Source organism: Lepisma saccharinum, chromosome 16 (genome assembly GCF_977018435.1).
Source record: "Lepisma saccharinum chromosome 16, izLepSacc3.1, whole genome shotgun sequence".
NCBI classification, from domain to species: domain Eukaryota; kingdom Metazoa; phylum Arthropoda; class Insecta; order Zygentoma; family Lepismatidae; genus Lepisma; species Lepisma saccharinum.
In genome coordinates, this window is record NC_139244.1 from 52,633,317 (window position 1) to 52,645,497 (window position 12,181).

The 12,181-nt window shown below is 34.1% G+C and overlaps 1 protein-coding gene across 1 annotated transcript in view; it reads left to right on the forward strand.

The window, feature by feature from the left end:
* LOC146000080 (uncharacterized) overlaps positions 1 to 12,181 on the forward strand; it is a 52,455-nt gene that overhangs the window by 17,143 nt on the left and 23,131 nt on the right. The window lies entirely within an intron of this gene.

Here is a 12,181-nt window from a genome sequence, read left to right on the forward strand (position 1 = left end):
TTTCTTTATTTTTATACCGTCACAAAAAAATTGGGAAATATTTTTGAATTCTTACTTCTTCGCTGAGACATGAAATTCAGAACAAAATATGGACCAAATATTTTCGAGTGTGTGAGGATTGTATCTAAGTAATCTTTATATAAAATATTCTATATGATTACTTTCTATCAAGCCCGTTTCTTATTTTTGTATCGTCAAGGAAAACCGGGAACTATTTTTTAATTCTTAGTTCTTCTCTCAGACACAAAGTTCACAAGAAACTATAAACGGAATATTATGGAATATGTGTGGCTTTTTTCTAAGTAATCTTTATAAAAAATTTTCTATTTCATTGCTTTCCATTAAGCCCGTTTTTTATTTTTGTACCGTCACGGAAAACCCGGGAAATATTTTTGAAATCTTACTTCTTCACTACGACACGAAGTTTACAAGAAACTATAGACCAAATATTACCGAACGTATGAGGTTTGTTTCTAAGTAATCTTTATATAAAGTAATCTATATATTTACTTCCAATAAACATCGTTTTTGAATTTTGTAACGTCACGAAAAATCCGGGAAATATTTTTAATTTTTTAATTCTTCGCTTAGACCCGAAATTCACAAGAATGTATCGACCAAATTTTATCGAGTGTGTGAGCTCTGTATGTAAGTAATATTTAAATAAAATCTTCTATGTGATTACTTTCTATTAAGCTCAATTTGGATTTTTGTACCGTCACGGAACACTCGGGAAATATTCTTTAATTCTTACTTCTTCGCTGAGACACGAAATTTAGAACAAACAATGGATCAACTATTATCAAGTGTGTGAGGATTGTATTTTAGTAATCATTTTATAAAATCTTCAATGTAATTAGTTCATTTAAGGCCTTTTTTTTGTGCCGTCACGGGGAACCCGGAAAATATTTTTAATTCTTACTTCTTCACTGAGTCACGACATTTAGAAGAAACCATCTACCATATATTATCGAGTGTGTCAGGTTTGTATCTAAGTAATCTTAATGTTAAGTAACTGTTACAAAAAATCCGGGAAATATTTTCGAATTCTTACTTCTTAGCTGAGACACGAAGTTCACAACAAACTATTGACCAAATTTTATCGAGTGTGTGAGCTTTGTATGTAAGTAATTTTTAAATAAAATCTTCTATGTGATTACTTTGTATTAAGCACATTTTTAGATTTGTACCGTCACGAGAAATCCGGAAAAGATTTATGATTTCTTACTCCTTCGCTGAGATACAAAATACACAAGAAACTGTTGACCAAACATTTTCGAGTGTGTGAGGTTTGCATCTAAGTAATCTTTATATAAAATTCCCTATATGGTTACTTTTTATTTAGCCCGTTTTTTATCGTCACGGAAAAACCGGAAAATATTTTTAATTCTTACTCCTTCGCTGAGACACGAAGTTCACAAGAACCTATATACCAAACATTATCAAATGTGTGAGATTTGTATCTAAGTAATCTTTATATAAAATTTTCTATGTGATTACTTTCTATTAAAACGTATAAGATTTATATACCGTCACGGAAAACCTGGGAAATATATTTTCTTTTATTCTTAGTTCTTCGCTGAGACAAGACATTCACAAGAAACTATAGACCAAGTAATATCAAGTATGTGAGGTTTGTATATAAGTAATGTTTAAATTATATCTCCTATATAGTTACTTTCTATTAAGCCAATTTTCGATTTTTGTACCGTTACGGTAAACCCGGGAAATATTCTTTAATTCTTACTTCTTCATTGATGCACGAAGTTCACAACAGTCTAGATCAAATATTATTGAGTATGTGAGGTTTGTATCTAAGTAATCTTTATATAAAGTCATCTATATAATTACTTTCTATTAAGCCAGTTTTTTATTTTTGTACCGCCACAAAAAATCCTGGAAATATTTTTGAATTCTTACTTCTTCGCTGGGACATGAAATTCAGAACAAAATATGGACCAAATATTTTCGAGTGTGTGAGGATTGTATCTAAGTAATCTTTATATAACATCTTCTACCTGATTACTTTCTATGAAGCCTGTTTTTTCATTTTTGTACGCTCACGGAAAACCGTGTTTGAATTCTTACTTATTCCCTGAGTCCCTAAATTCACAAGAGTGTATCGGCCAAATTTTATCGAGTGTGTGTGCTCTGTATGAAGTAATCTTTATATAAAATCTTCTATCTGATTACTTTCTATTAAGCTGTTTTTATTTTGTTATGGTCACGGAAAAACTGGAAATATTTTTGACTTCTTACTTCTTCGCTGAGACACGAAGTTCACAATAAACTATAGACCAAATATTATCGAATGTGTGAGGTTTGTATGTAAGTAATCTTTATATAAATCATCTATATAATTACTACCTATTAAGCCTGTTTATGGTACCGTCACGACAAATCCGGGAAATATTTGTTAATTCTTACTTCTTTGATGATACTCGAAATTCACAGGAGAACATCGCCCAGATATTATCGAGTGTGTGAGGTTTGTATCTAAGTAATCTTTAAATAAAATCTTCTATGTGATTGCCTTCTATTAAGTGCATTTTGGATTATTGTACCGTCACGGAAAACCCACGGAAAATTCTTCAATTTTTACTTTTTCGCTGAGACACGAAGTCAAGAACAAATAATGGACCAACTATTATGGAGTGTGTGAGGATTGTATCTTAATAACATTTAAATAAAATATTCTATCTGATTACTTTCTACTAAGCCCGTTTTTTATTTTTGTACCACCACCACGTAAAATCCGGGAAATATTTTTGAATTCTTGCTTCTTCGCTGAGACACGAAATTCACAAGAAGCCATCAACCCAAATATTATCGATTCTGTGATGTTTGTATCTAAGTAATCTTTAAATAAAATATTATATCTTATTACTTTCTATTAAGCCCGTTTTTTTATTTTTGTACCGCCACGGAAAATCCAGGAAAGATTTATAAAATTCTTACTTCTTCGCTGAGAGACGAATTTCACAAGAAACTGTTGACAAAACGTTTTCGAATGTGTGAGTTTTGTTTCTAAGTAACCTCTGTATAAAATTTTCTATATGATTACTTTTTATTAAGCATTTTTTTTATTATTGTACCGTCATAAAAATTCGGTAAATATTTGGAATTCTTACTTCTTTGCTTAGACATGAAATTCACAACAAAATATGGGCCAAATATTATCGAGTGTATGAGGATTGTATCTAAGTAATATTTATATAAATATTTCTATATGATTACTTTCTATCAAGCCCGTTTTTTATTTTTGTACCGTCACGGAAAACCCTGGAAATAATTATGAATTTTTACTTCCTCGCTGAGACACGAAATTCACAACAAACCATCGACCAAATATTACCGAGTGTGTGAGGCTTGTATCTAGGTACTCTTTAAATAAAATCTTCTGTTCGATTACTTTTTATTAAGCCTGTTGTTCATTTTTGTACCGTGACGGAAAACCCTGGAAATATTTCTGAATTCTTACTTCTTCGCTAAGACACGAAAATTCACAAGAAACTGTTGACCAAACATTTTCGTATGTGTGAGATTTGTATCTAAGTAATATTTATAAAAAAATTTCAATGTGATTACTTTTTATTAAGAACTTTTTTATTTTTGTATCGTCACGGAAAAACCGGGAAATATTTTTTAATTCTTACTTCTTCGCTCAGACACGAACTTTACAAGAAACTATAAACCGAATTTTATCGAATGCGTGAGGTTTGTATCTAATTTATCTCTAAATAAAATCTTCTATATGATCACTTTCCATTAAGACAGTTTTTTGTTTTTGTGCAATCACCGAAAACCCTGGAAATATTTTAAAATTCTTTCTTCTTAGTTGAGACACGAAGTTCACAAGAAATTATAGATCAAATATTATCGAATGTGTGTGGCATTTATCTAAGTAATCTTTACATAAAATTTTCTATTTCATTACTTTCAATTAAGCCCGATTTTTATTTTTGTACGGAAAGAAGAAGGATATTCTCAAAATTGTTTTTCCCCCTTCGATGTATTAATTCGCATGAATTCATGGACAAAATTTTATTATGTTGGTGAGTCTTTAATCCTTCCTTTAATATTTCATGGACTATATCTATGTATCAAGTCCCTTTATTTTTATGCCGTCACGAAACAAACTGGAAACATTTCTTAAATTCTTTCTTCCTCCGTAACAAACGCAGTTCACAAGATAAAATGGGTCAAATATTATCAAAAGTGTGAAGTTTATATTTGATTAATTGTTATATATTGTTTTATATGCTAATACGTTATATTAACTTTGCTTGATTTGAGAACCGTTACGGAACAGTTAGATTTTTTTAAAAAAATGTTTCGTTTCCTGTTGAGAGGATGTTTTTCACAGCAAATGTGATTTTTTTGTTTTTTATTTCAGTTTTTTTGTGTAATAATATCAAATCAAAATCTAATGGACAAGTATTTATCTTATGGCGTTTTGATTTTTTTCTCAACGTAAATCACCGACAATAACATTTACATACTTAGCGTCAGCTTGGTATAATCGTATCGTTCCCTTAGGAACGCAGGGATCTTAACCTGGCACCATTAGATGTCCCACGAGCAGCGATATCGTTTTTCATCGCAGGCACTCGCTTGGCGAATAACTCTTATGGGAGAGGTTGTACTTGAATAGCAGTGAATTGCAATGCACACTCAATACACACTATATTGGATTTAGGTCTCACTACCATTGTATCGGCATGTTGTTAGGAAAATACCTGTATTCAACGAGAAGTTGAATATCTCCGTAGTCTCGCAGAAACGTGGAGGAACGTAGACTTGCTCTTACGGTGACGATGTAAAGGTAGAAAGTAATAACTCCTCTACTCCTGGTGACGAACCAAAATAGGTCCTATAGACTGATGTACCATGACTGACCTCTCTCGCCCTTGTCGTACGTATCTCAACTCTGTTCTCACTGATTCCCCTCTATCAGAATACACACTATTTTTTCTCCAATGATTGCTGTTGTAAGCACCAGGTCGATGCACATCTTTACTTCCTCAAAGTTGTTTTTTAACCTGGTGCCCCATAAAGATTGATGTAATATTTTACTCAGCAATACCTGGAGTTTCTAGCGACTGCTTCCTGGGTGTGATTCTAATAGACAAGAATCGAGAGTAATTACCTTTGTGGTCATAATATAGTATATGGTGTCGTACTTCTTACTAAGAGACAGAAAAGTGGCATTCTTTTTTTTTGTATGATTAGCCTAGATACAAACCTCACATACTCGATAATATTTGGTTTATAGTTTCTTCTGAATTTCGTGTATCAGCGAAGAAGTAAGATTAAAACATGTTTCCAGGATTTTTCGTGACGGTACAAAAACAAAAAATGGGCTTAATAGAAAGTAATTATATAGATGAATTTACATAAAAATTACTTAGATACAAACCTCACACGCTCAATAATATCTGGTCCACAGTTTCATGTGAATTTCGTGACTTAGGAAGAAGTATGAATTAACAATTTTTTTTCCGGTTTTTTCGTGACGGTACAAAAATATAAAACGAGATTAATTGAAAGTAATTATATAGATGACTTTATATAAAAATTACTTAGATACAAACCTCACACATTCGATACTATTTGGTATTTAGTTTCTTGTAAACTTCTTGCCTCAGCGATGAAGTGAGACTCCAAAAATATTTCCTGGGTTTTCCGTGACGGTACAAAAATAAAAAAACGGGCTTAATAAATAGTAATCATATAGAAAATGTTATATAAAGGTTACTTAGAGACAAACCTCACACACTCCATAGTATTTGGTCCATAGATTCTTGTGAATTTCGTGTTTTAGCGAGGAAGTAAGAATTCGAAAACCTATCCCGGATATTTCGTGACGGTACAAATTTATAAAACGGGCTTAATAGAAAGTAATTATAATATGATTTTATATAAAAATTACTTACATACAATCCTCACACAATAGATAACATTTGGGGCATAGTTTCTTGTGAATCTCGTCTCAGTGAAGAAGTGACAAATAAAAAATATTTCCCGGATATTTTCGTGACGGTACAAAAAAAAACTGCTTAATTGAAATTAATTATATAGATGATTTTATATACAGATTACTTAGTTACAAACCTCACACACTCGATAATATTTTGTCCATGGTTTTTTGTGAAGTGCGTGTCTTCGAGAAAACTGTGAAATTTATAAAATTTTTCACGGGTTTTTCGTGACTTTACGAAAACTGGAAAGGGACTTGTTACAAAGTACATTTCTATAAAATTATATTGATGAATTGGGGAGCTCCTAAATCACCAATATAATAATATTTTATTTATGTATTCATATTCGTGTGTCAGCGGAGAAGTAAGGATTTAAAAATATTTCCCGAATTTTTCGTAATGGAACAGAAATCATAAACAGACAAAAACAAAAAATGGGCTTAATAGAAAGTAATTATATAGATGAATTTACATAAAAATTACTTAGATACAAACCTCACACGCTCAATAATATCTGTTCAACAGTTTCATGTGAATTTCGTGACTTAGGAAGAAGTATGAATTAACAAATTTTTTTCCGGTTTTTTCGTGACGGTACAAAAATATAAAACGAGATTAATTGAGAGTAATTTTTTTAGATGACTTTATATAAAGATTACTTAGATACAAACCTCACACATTCGATAATATTTGGTTTATAGTTTCTTGTGAACTTCGTGTCTCAACAAAGAAGTAAAAATTCAAAAATATAAAAAAACGAGCTTATTAGAAAGTAATCACATAGAAGATTTTATTTCCAGAATACTCAGAAACTGACCATACACATTCGATAAAATTTGGTCTATAATTCCTTGTGAACTTCATGTCTTAGCGAAGAAATGAGAATAAAAGAAACATTTCCCGGGTTTTCAGTGACGGTAGAAAAATCAAAAAGAAACCTAATAAAAAGTACTGATGTAGGACATTTTTTAAATGTTAAAAAGATATAAGCCTCGCACATTCTTTAATATTTGGTCCATATTTTCTTGTGAAGTGCGTGTCTTTGAGAGGAATGTGAAATTTATAAAATGTTCCCGTGATTTTCGTGACTTTATGAAAACTGGAAAGGGACTTGATACAAAGTACATGTCTATAAAGTTGTATTGATGAATTGGGGAGCTTTTAACTCACCAATATAATAATATTTTGTCTATGTATTCATATGAATGTGTATATTGATGTGAAAAATCAAAAAAATTGAAAATTATTTTCGGGTTTTTCGTAACTTTACAAAAATAATAGAGGGGCTTATCGCAAAGTACTCATTCTAAACATTTTATTCAAACATAAATTAGACAAAAACCTCACGCATTCGATAAAATTTTGTCCAATTTTATTCCGTGAATTGCTGCCTCTAAGAAATAGATACAAATTTCAAAATTTTGAAGGGGTTTTTAAGAACGGTATAAAAATGCAAAGTAGTGTGTATAAAGTTTAAATTTTAAAAAAATATTACAAAAATAGCATAATATTTTTCGAAGCAACGCGATACGGTACAAAAATATATGGTTGCAAGGTATAAATTTTCCCGCCTTTTTTTCTGGCTGTTTCTGACGGGTACACAATGTTTAAATAGTGGTACAAAATGAGACATAAATAGTACAATATTTTGATGTGGATAACTTTGCAAAAACCGATGATGAGGTTGAGACGTTACTCTGTAACCCCAAAATTGATTTTTGCTTTTCGACGGTAAATTGAGTGGTACAAAAATTATTTTTTGCATTTTTGAGTAGTACAAAAATAGTACAAAATTTGGCAAATGAGGTTTTGATGGTACAAAAATATGGGGTTACAAAGTAACGGAGCCGACTATGATGAACCTCTAGAGTAACGTCCATTTTTTCTTCCCCATTCTTCTCTGCTACGTTGTGCTGCTTGGTTGACATACACTTGGTCCACACTGACGGGGATAGGAACGTCTTTTGTTGTCTTGTTTTCTACACTGGGTGGTAAAGTGGAATCTGGTACGGTAGTTTTAGGTACATCCTGTAGTGAAGCTTGTACGTTACCCTCATTATCCTGGTCTCCGGAGAGTTTCAGGTGCACGGGTAGTATAGTGGGTTTGGGGGTTAGGATTTTCTCAGCATCCGGCACATTCCTCGGGACAGGACGTGCCGCACCGCCATAGGACGTATCGTCGGGTTTCTCAATTTGACGACGTCGGGACGGACAGGTCACGTAAAAATGGTCACTAAGGTCACAATTAGAGCAAGTACGGTTTTAACCGCTATATGTCACCAAATATCGTCCGTCACTGATTGTGACGTACGACGGATTCGCACGATTTAGATTCATTTTGGCAATTTTTCGGCCAGTTCTTACAGGATAAATGTGATCACTGGAATACCGTTCATCATCCAGGTATATTACACTGAGGAACAATGAAATTTGCCGCGACCGGAAAACAACCTATTTCTATGTTTTTTGACTTGCTGAACACGAAAATGATGTTCTTTTTTCTCCACCACGTCTAGTTTTTGAAATAACAAGAAATTAAAATACATGTAACAAAGCTTTTTTCGCCATATGATATACAAGGATTCTTCAAGAGAACATGTGTGGCTGTTTTTCCTGCATAATATGAAGAAAGCATTGTAACAACAACAAAAAGGGCAAACATTGTTGTTTACTTTGTTATCCGATAAGATAAGAGTAGAGAAAAGTCTTTGTTAAAGAGGCAAGGTGATGCATTGTACTGTGTCTTTATCAGTTGCGTTCTGTTTGCTGGAAGTGTAGGTTGTGTGTTAGGTTGTGTGCTTCATCATGATTGTTTTGTGTGGTATTTGAAAATAGTGCAGTTATGCCTCGTAACTGTGTAAATTCACCCAATCGGTTTTGCTATGTGTGTGGTGAGTTCACGACAAAATTCCAACGAAACTCAATTACACCAATAGTGAAGAAATCTTACGAGCTATATTTCGGATGCAAAATCGGAGACCAATATAAAGGGTGGGCTCCTCATGTCTGTTGCAGTAGATGCTCGCGATATTTATGAGAGTGGTTACATGGTACCCATCTATCCACGCCCTTTGCTGTTCCTATGGTATATCCTACAGTATCCAAATTTACCTTCTGCGATAAGACCAGTGCAACATGATGAGACATTACCTGTTCCAAAGTCACCATTGGAATGGTCTTTGGAAGAGGAAAAAGATACTTTCTCAGATGAACCGATATCTTCTCTCGGACATGATCCTGGCTTTCAAGAGTCACGGAAGACACCGCGTCTAATCACCCAGCCAGAATTAAATGATTTAGTATGTGATTTGAACCTTACAAAGAAAGAAGTGGAACTGCTGGGTTCAACACTGCAAGGGTGGAACCTGCTGGAACCAGGGACAAGTATTACATTCAGAAAATGTCAACCAAAATTTTCTTATTTTTTTTTCTATGAAAGGGTCCCTGGTATCCTGCAACAATGTCACTGGATTAATGCAGGATTGGGAGAAAACTATAAATCAGACGAATTAAGGTTGTTCATTGATGCGTCAAAAACTAGCTTCAAGGCGGTCCTCCTGCATAATGGAAATGAGAAACCTTCAGTACCAGTTGCTCATGCGAGTGAAATGAAGGACACATATGAAATCATTGCTTTGATTCTTACAAGTGTTAGCTATGACAAACACCAGTGAAAATCTGTGCTGATCTGAAGGGGATGCAATCAGGTTTCACGAAATTCTGGTGTTTCCTCTGTGCATGGGTCAGTTTCCCATTACAAAACTAAACAATGGCCTCCCAGAGAATGTTACATACCTGGAGAAAGAAGTATCTCTCACAAACCTCTTCTCGACGCCAACAATGATTTACTCCCCCCACTGCACATCAAGTTGGGGTTAATGACGAACTTTGTGAAGGCCATGAACAAAGAAGGAAAAGGGTTAGAGTACTTACGAAGCAAATTTCCTGGTGTAAGTGATGCTAAAAGAAAAGCAAGGATTTTTTATCCCAATTTTGAAGAACTGTTACGTGAATGTGAGAAAGGGTGTGTGTCGCAATTTCCTTGGCAACCATAGGGTTCACAATTATTCTGAACTTGTAGAACGTATGCTGGCAACATACAAAGAAATGGAATGCAATATGTCTCTCAAGTTACACTTTGTGTTTCAATTAAGACTTTTTATCCTCTAATCTGGGTGCAGTGAGTGACAATCAGGGCAAGCTCTTTCACCAACAAATCGCAGAAATGGAAAAAAAGTTATAAAGGCATATGGTCTCCCAGGTTACTAGCTGATTACTGCTGGAACACAGTCTCAAATGTTCAACACGCCTGCTGTAAGCGGGAATCATACAGAAATACGTTTTGAAGGTGCATTACCTTTACTTTTTACTTTATTGTTTACTATTTTACTGCAACTGCAAATTTTAGTGCATGTCATAACTACATCATTTACAATCATATTTGGTTTTCTATGAACCCAATGTATTACTAAAATTCACACTATCACATTAAGGTTTCGAGCAAAATTCTATATTTTACCCTTCTTTTAATGTGCGGTGAAAATGTTTCAAAATGTTTTCCGCCAGAAATGGTACGTGATACAGCATTTTTGTTATGATTTTTCAAATCAGCACACCCGATTTATTAAAGATCACCTATTTTCATCCAGCGGCAAAACAAAAAGTTTTAATTTGTTCCTCAGTGTTATCTGACCGTACGCACTCAACACCGGTCGAATAGCGTCATCAGCCAGTTCACTTGGTACAACGTGCACTCTAACTATCACGTAATTTGCATCCGCCCACATAACAAGCACTGGACAATCCCCTTCTTCGTCACTAAATGTATACTCTACGTTTGACTGCACCAACAACTGTTCACAACCTACTTTTGATAGTAGTTTCAGAAAGATACAACGTCTATAATTGTCTACTTCGATATTTACTACTTGTTCCGGTTTCAATTTTATGGTCTTGCTAATCCAATTGTGTATTTGCGTTGAAGTCTGTTTCCTTCGCACTTGACTGAAGTGTATTCAATCTCTTGATTACCATGTTGGCAGCGTAGTCGTGTTTTACTTCATCCGGACTCGCGAGTCTATTAGAGAGACGCAAGACGAAACAGATGAAATTATCTTACTTTGATCACTTTTACAAAATATTTTTCCACATACGTATACACGAAAATGTCACAAATTATGCATTTCTTTAGAGTCCGAAATGAGGAAAACTTAATAATGAGATTTGATACTTTATTTATTCTGACGGTATGAATTTATATTTGAGTTCAAATTTCAGTATCTTCATATTTCATTAATTCCCCTTCAAATCGCATTTCTTTTCTTGTTAGACACGGTACACAATCATAACACCAAAATCAAATACAGCATTGTTCCAAAGTAAAGCCTGGTCCACACGTAATGTTCTATCGTCAGTTTTGCGTGATTATGCAAGACTGTTCAAACAAAACATTACGTTAGGATGGAAAGTTAAAGTCTTGCATGAACTGAATGACATTCGACGACCGTTCGACGAATGGGCAGGAACTTTGCTTTTATTCTTAAGAAAGGTCAAACTACTCGTAATTTTACGCCAGGTCTGGTTGATGTTGCAATGAGTAATGTCTTTTCTTCTATTTTCTGGAATTACTATAGCTCTTGCCACGAAAACAGTCCAGTCAAGGTCGGAGTTTTCCCTTGCCTCCTCCACACCCCTGGTCTTCCAGGGTTGCCACAGTTCTTCTAAGCTGATCAGTCGACTCTTCACGCGTTGTAGGACGTATGCGGTTGATTTCTTCGGTTGAAATTGTTGCTCATTGGCAACACTATAAGTGAGTGGCGTGACCTTGACTGGACAGTTTTCGTGGCGAGAGCTCTAACGTTAATAATTTGCAGTAGGTGTGGTGTACACATCCATACGTAACTAATTGTGCCTAATCTCAGCGCAAATGCTGAAATGCTGCTTATGGAGTGATTGAAGAGAAGACTGACATGAATAGTGTAGCCGCGTGTCTTACTTCAGTCTTATCTGTCAAACTTCTATTATCATGAAAGACTGGCGACAAAATATTACGTATGTATCAGGCATAAGTCTTGGAGCTTTCTTTTCCACAACTCATCTGTTCGATAGCCCAAGAAAATCTTTTCATCATTTTATTGTTCTGTCATGAGAATGCCTGATAGTTTCATTTGCAGACGTTAGCTGTATTGTTGCATTATTTA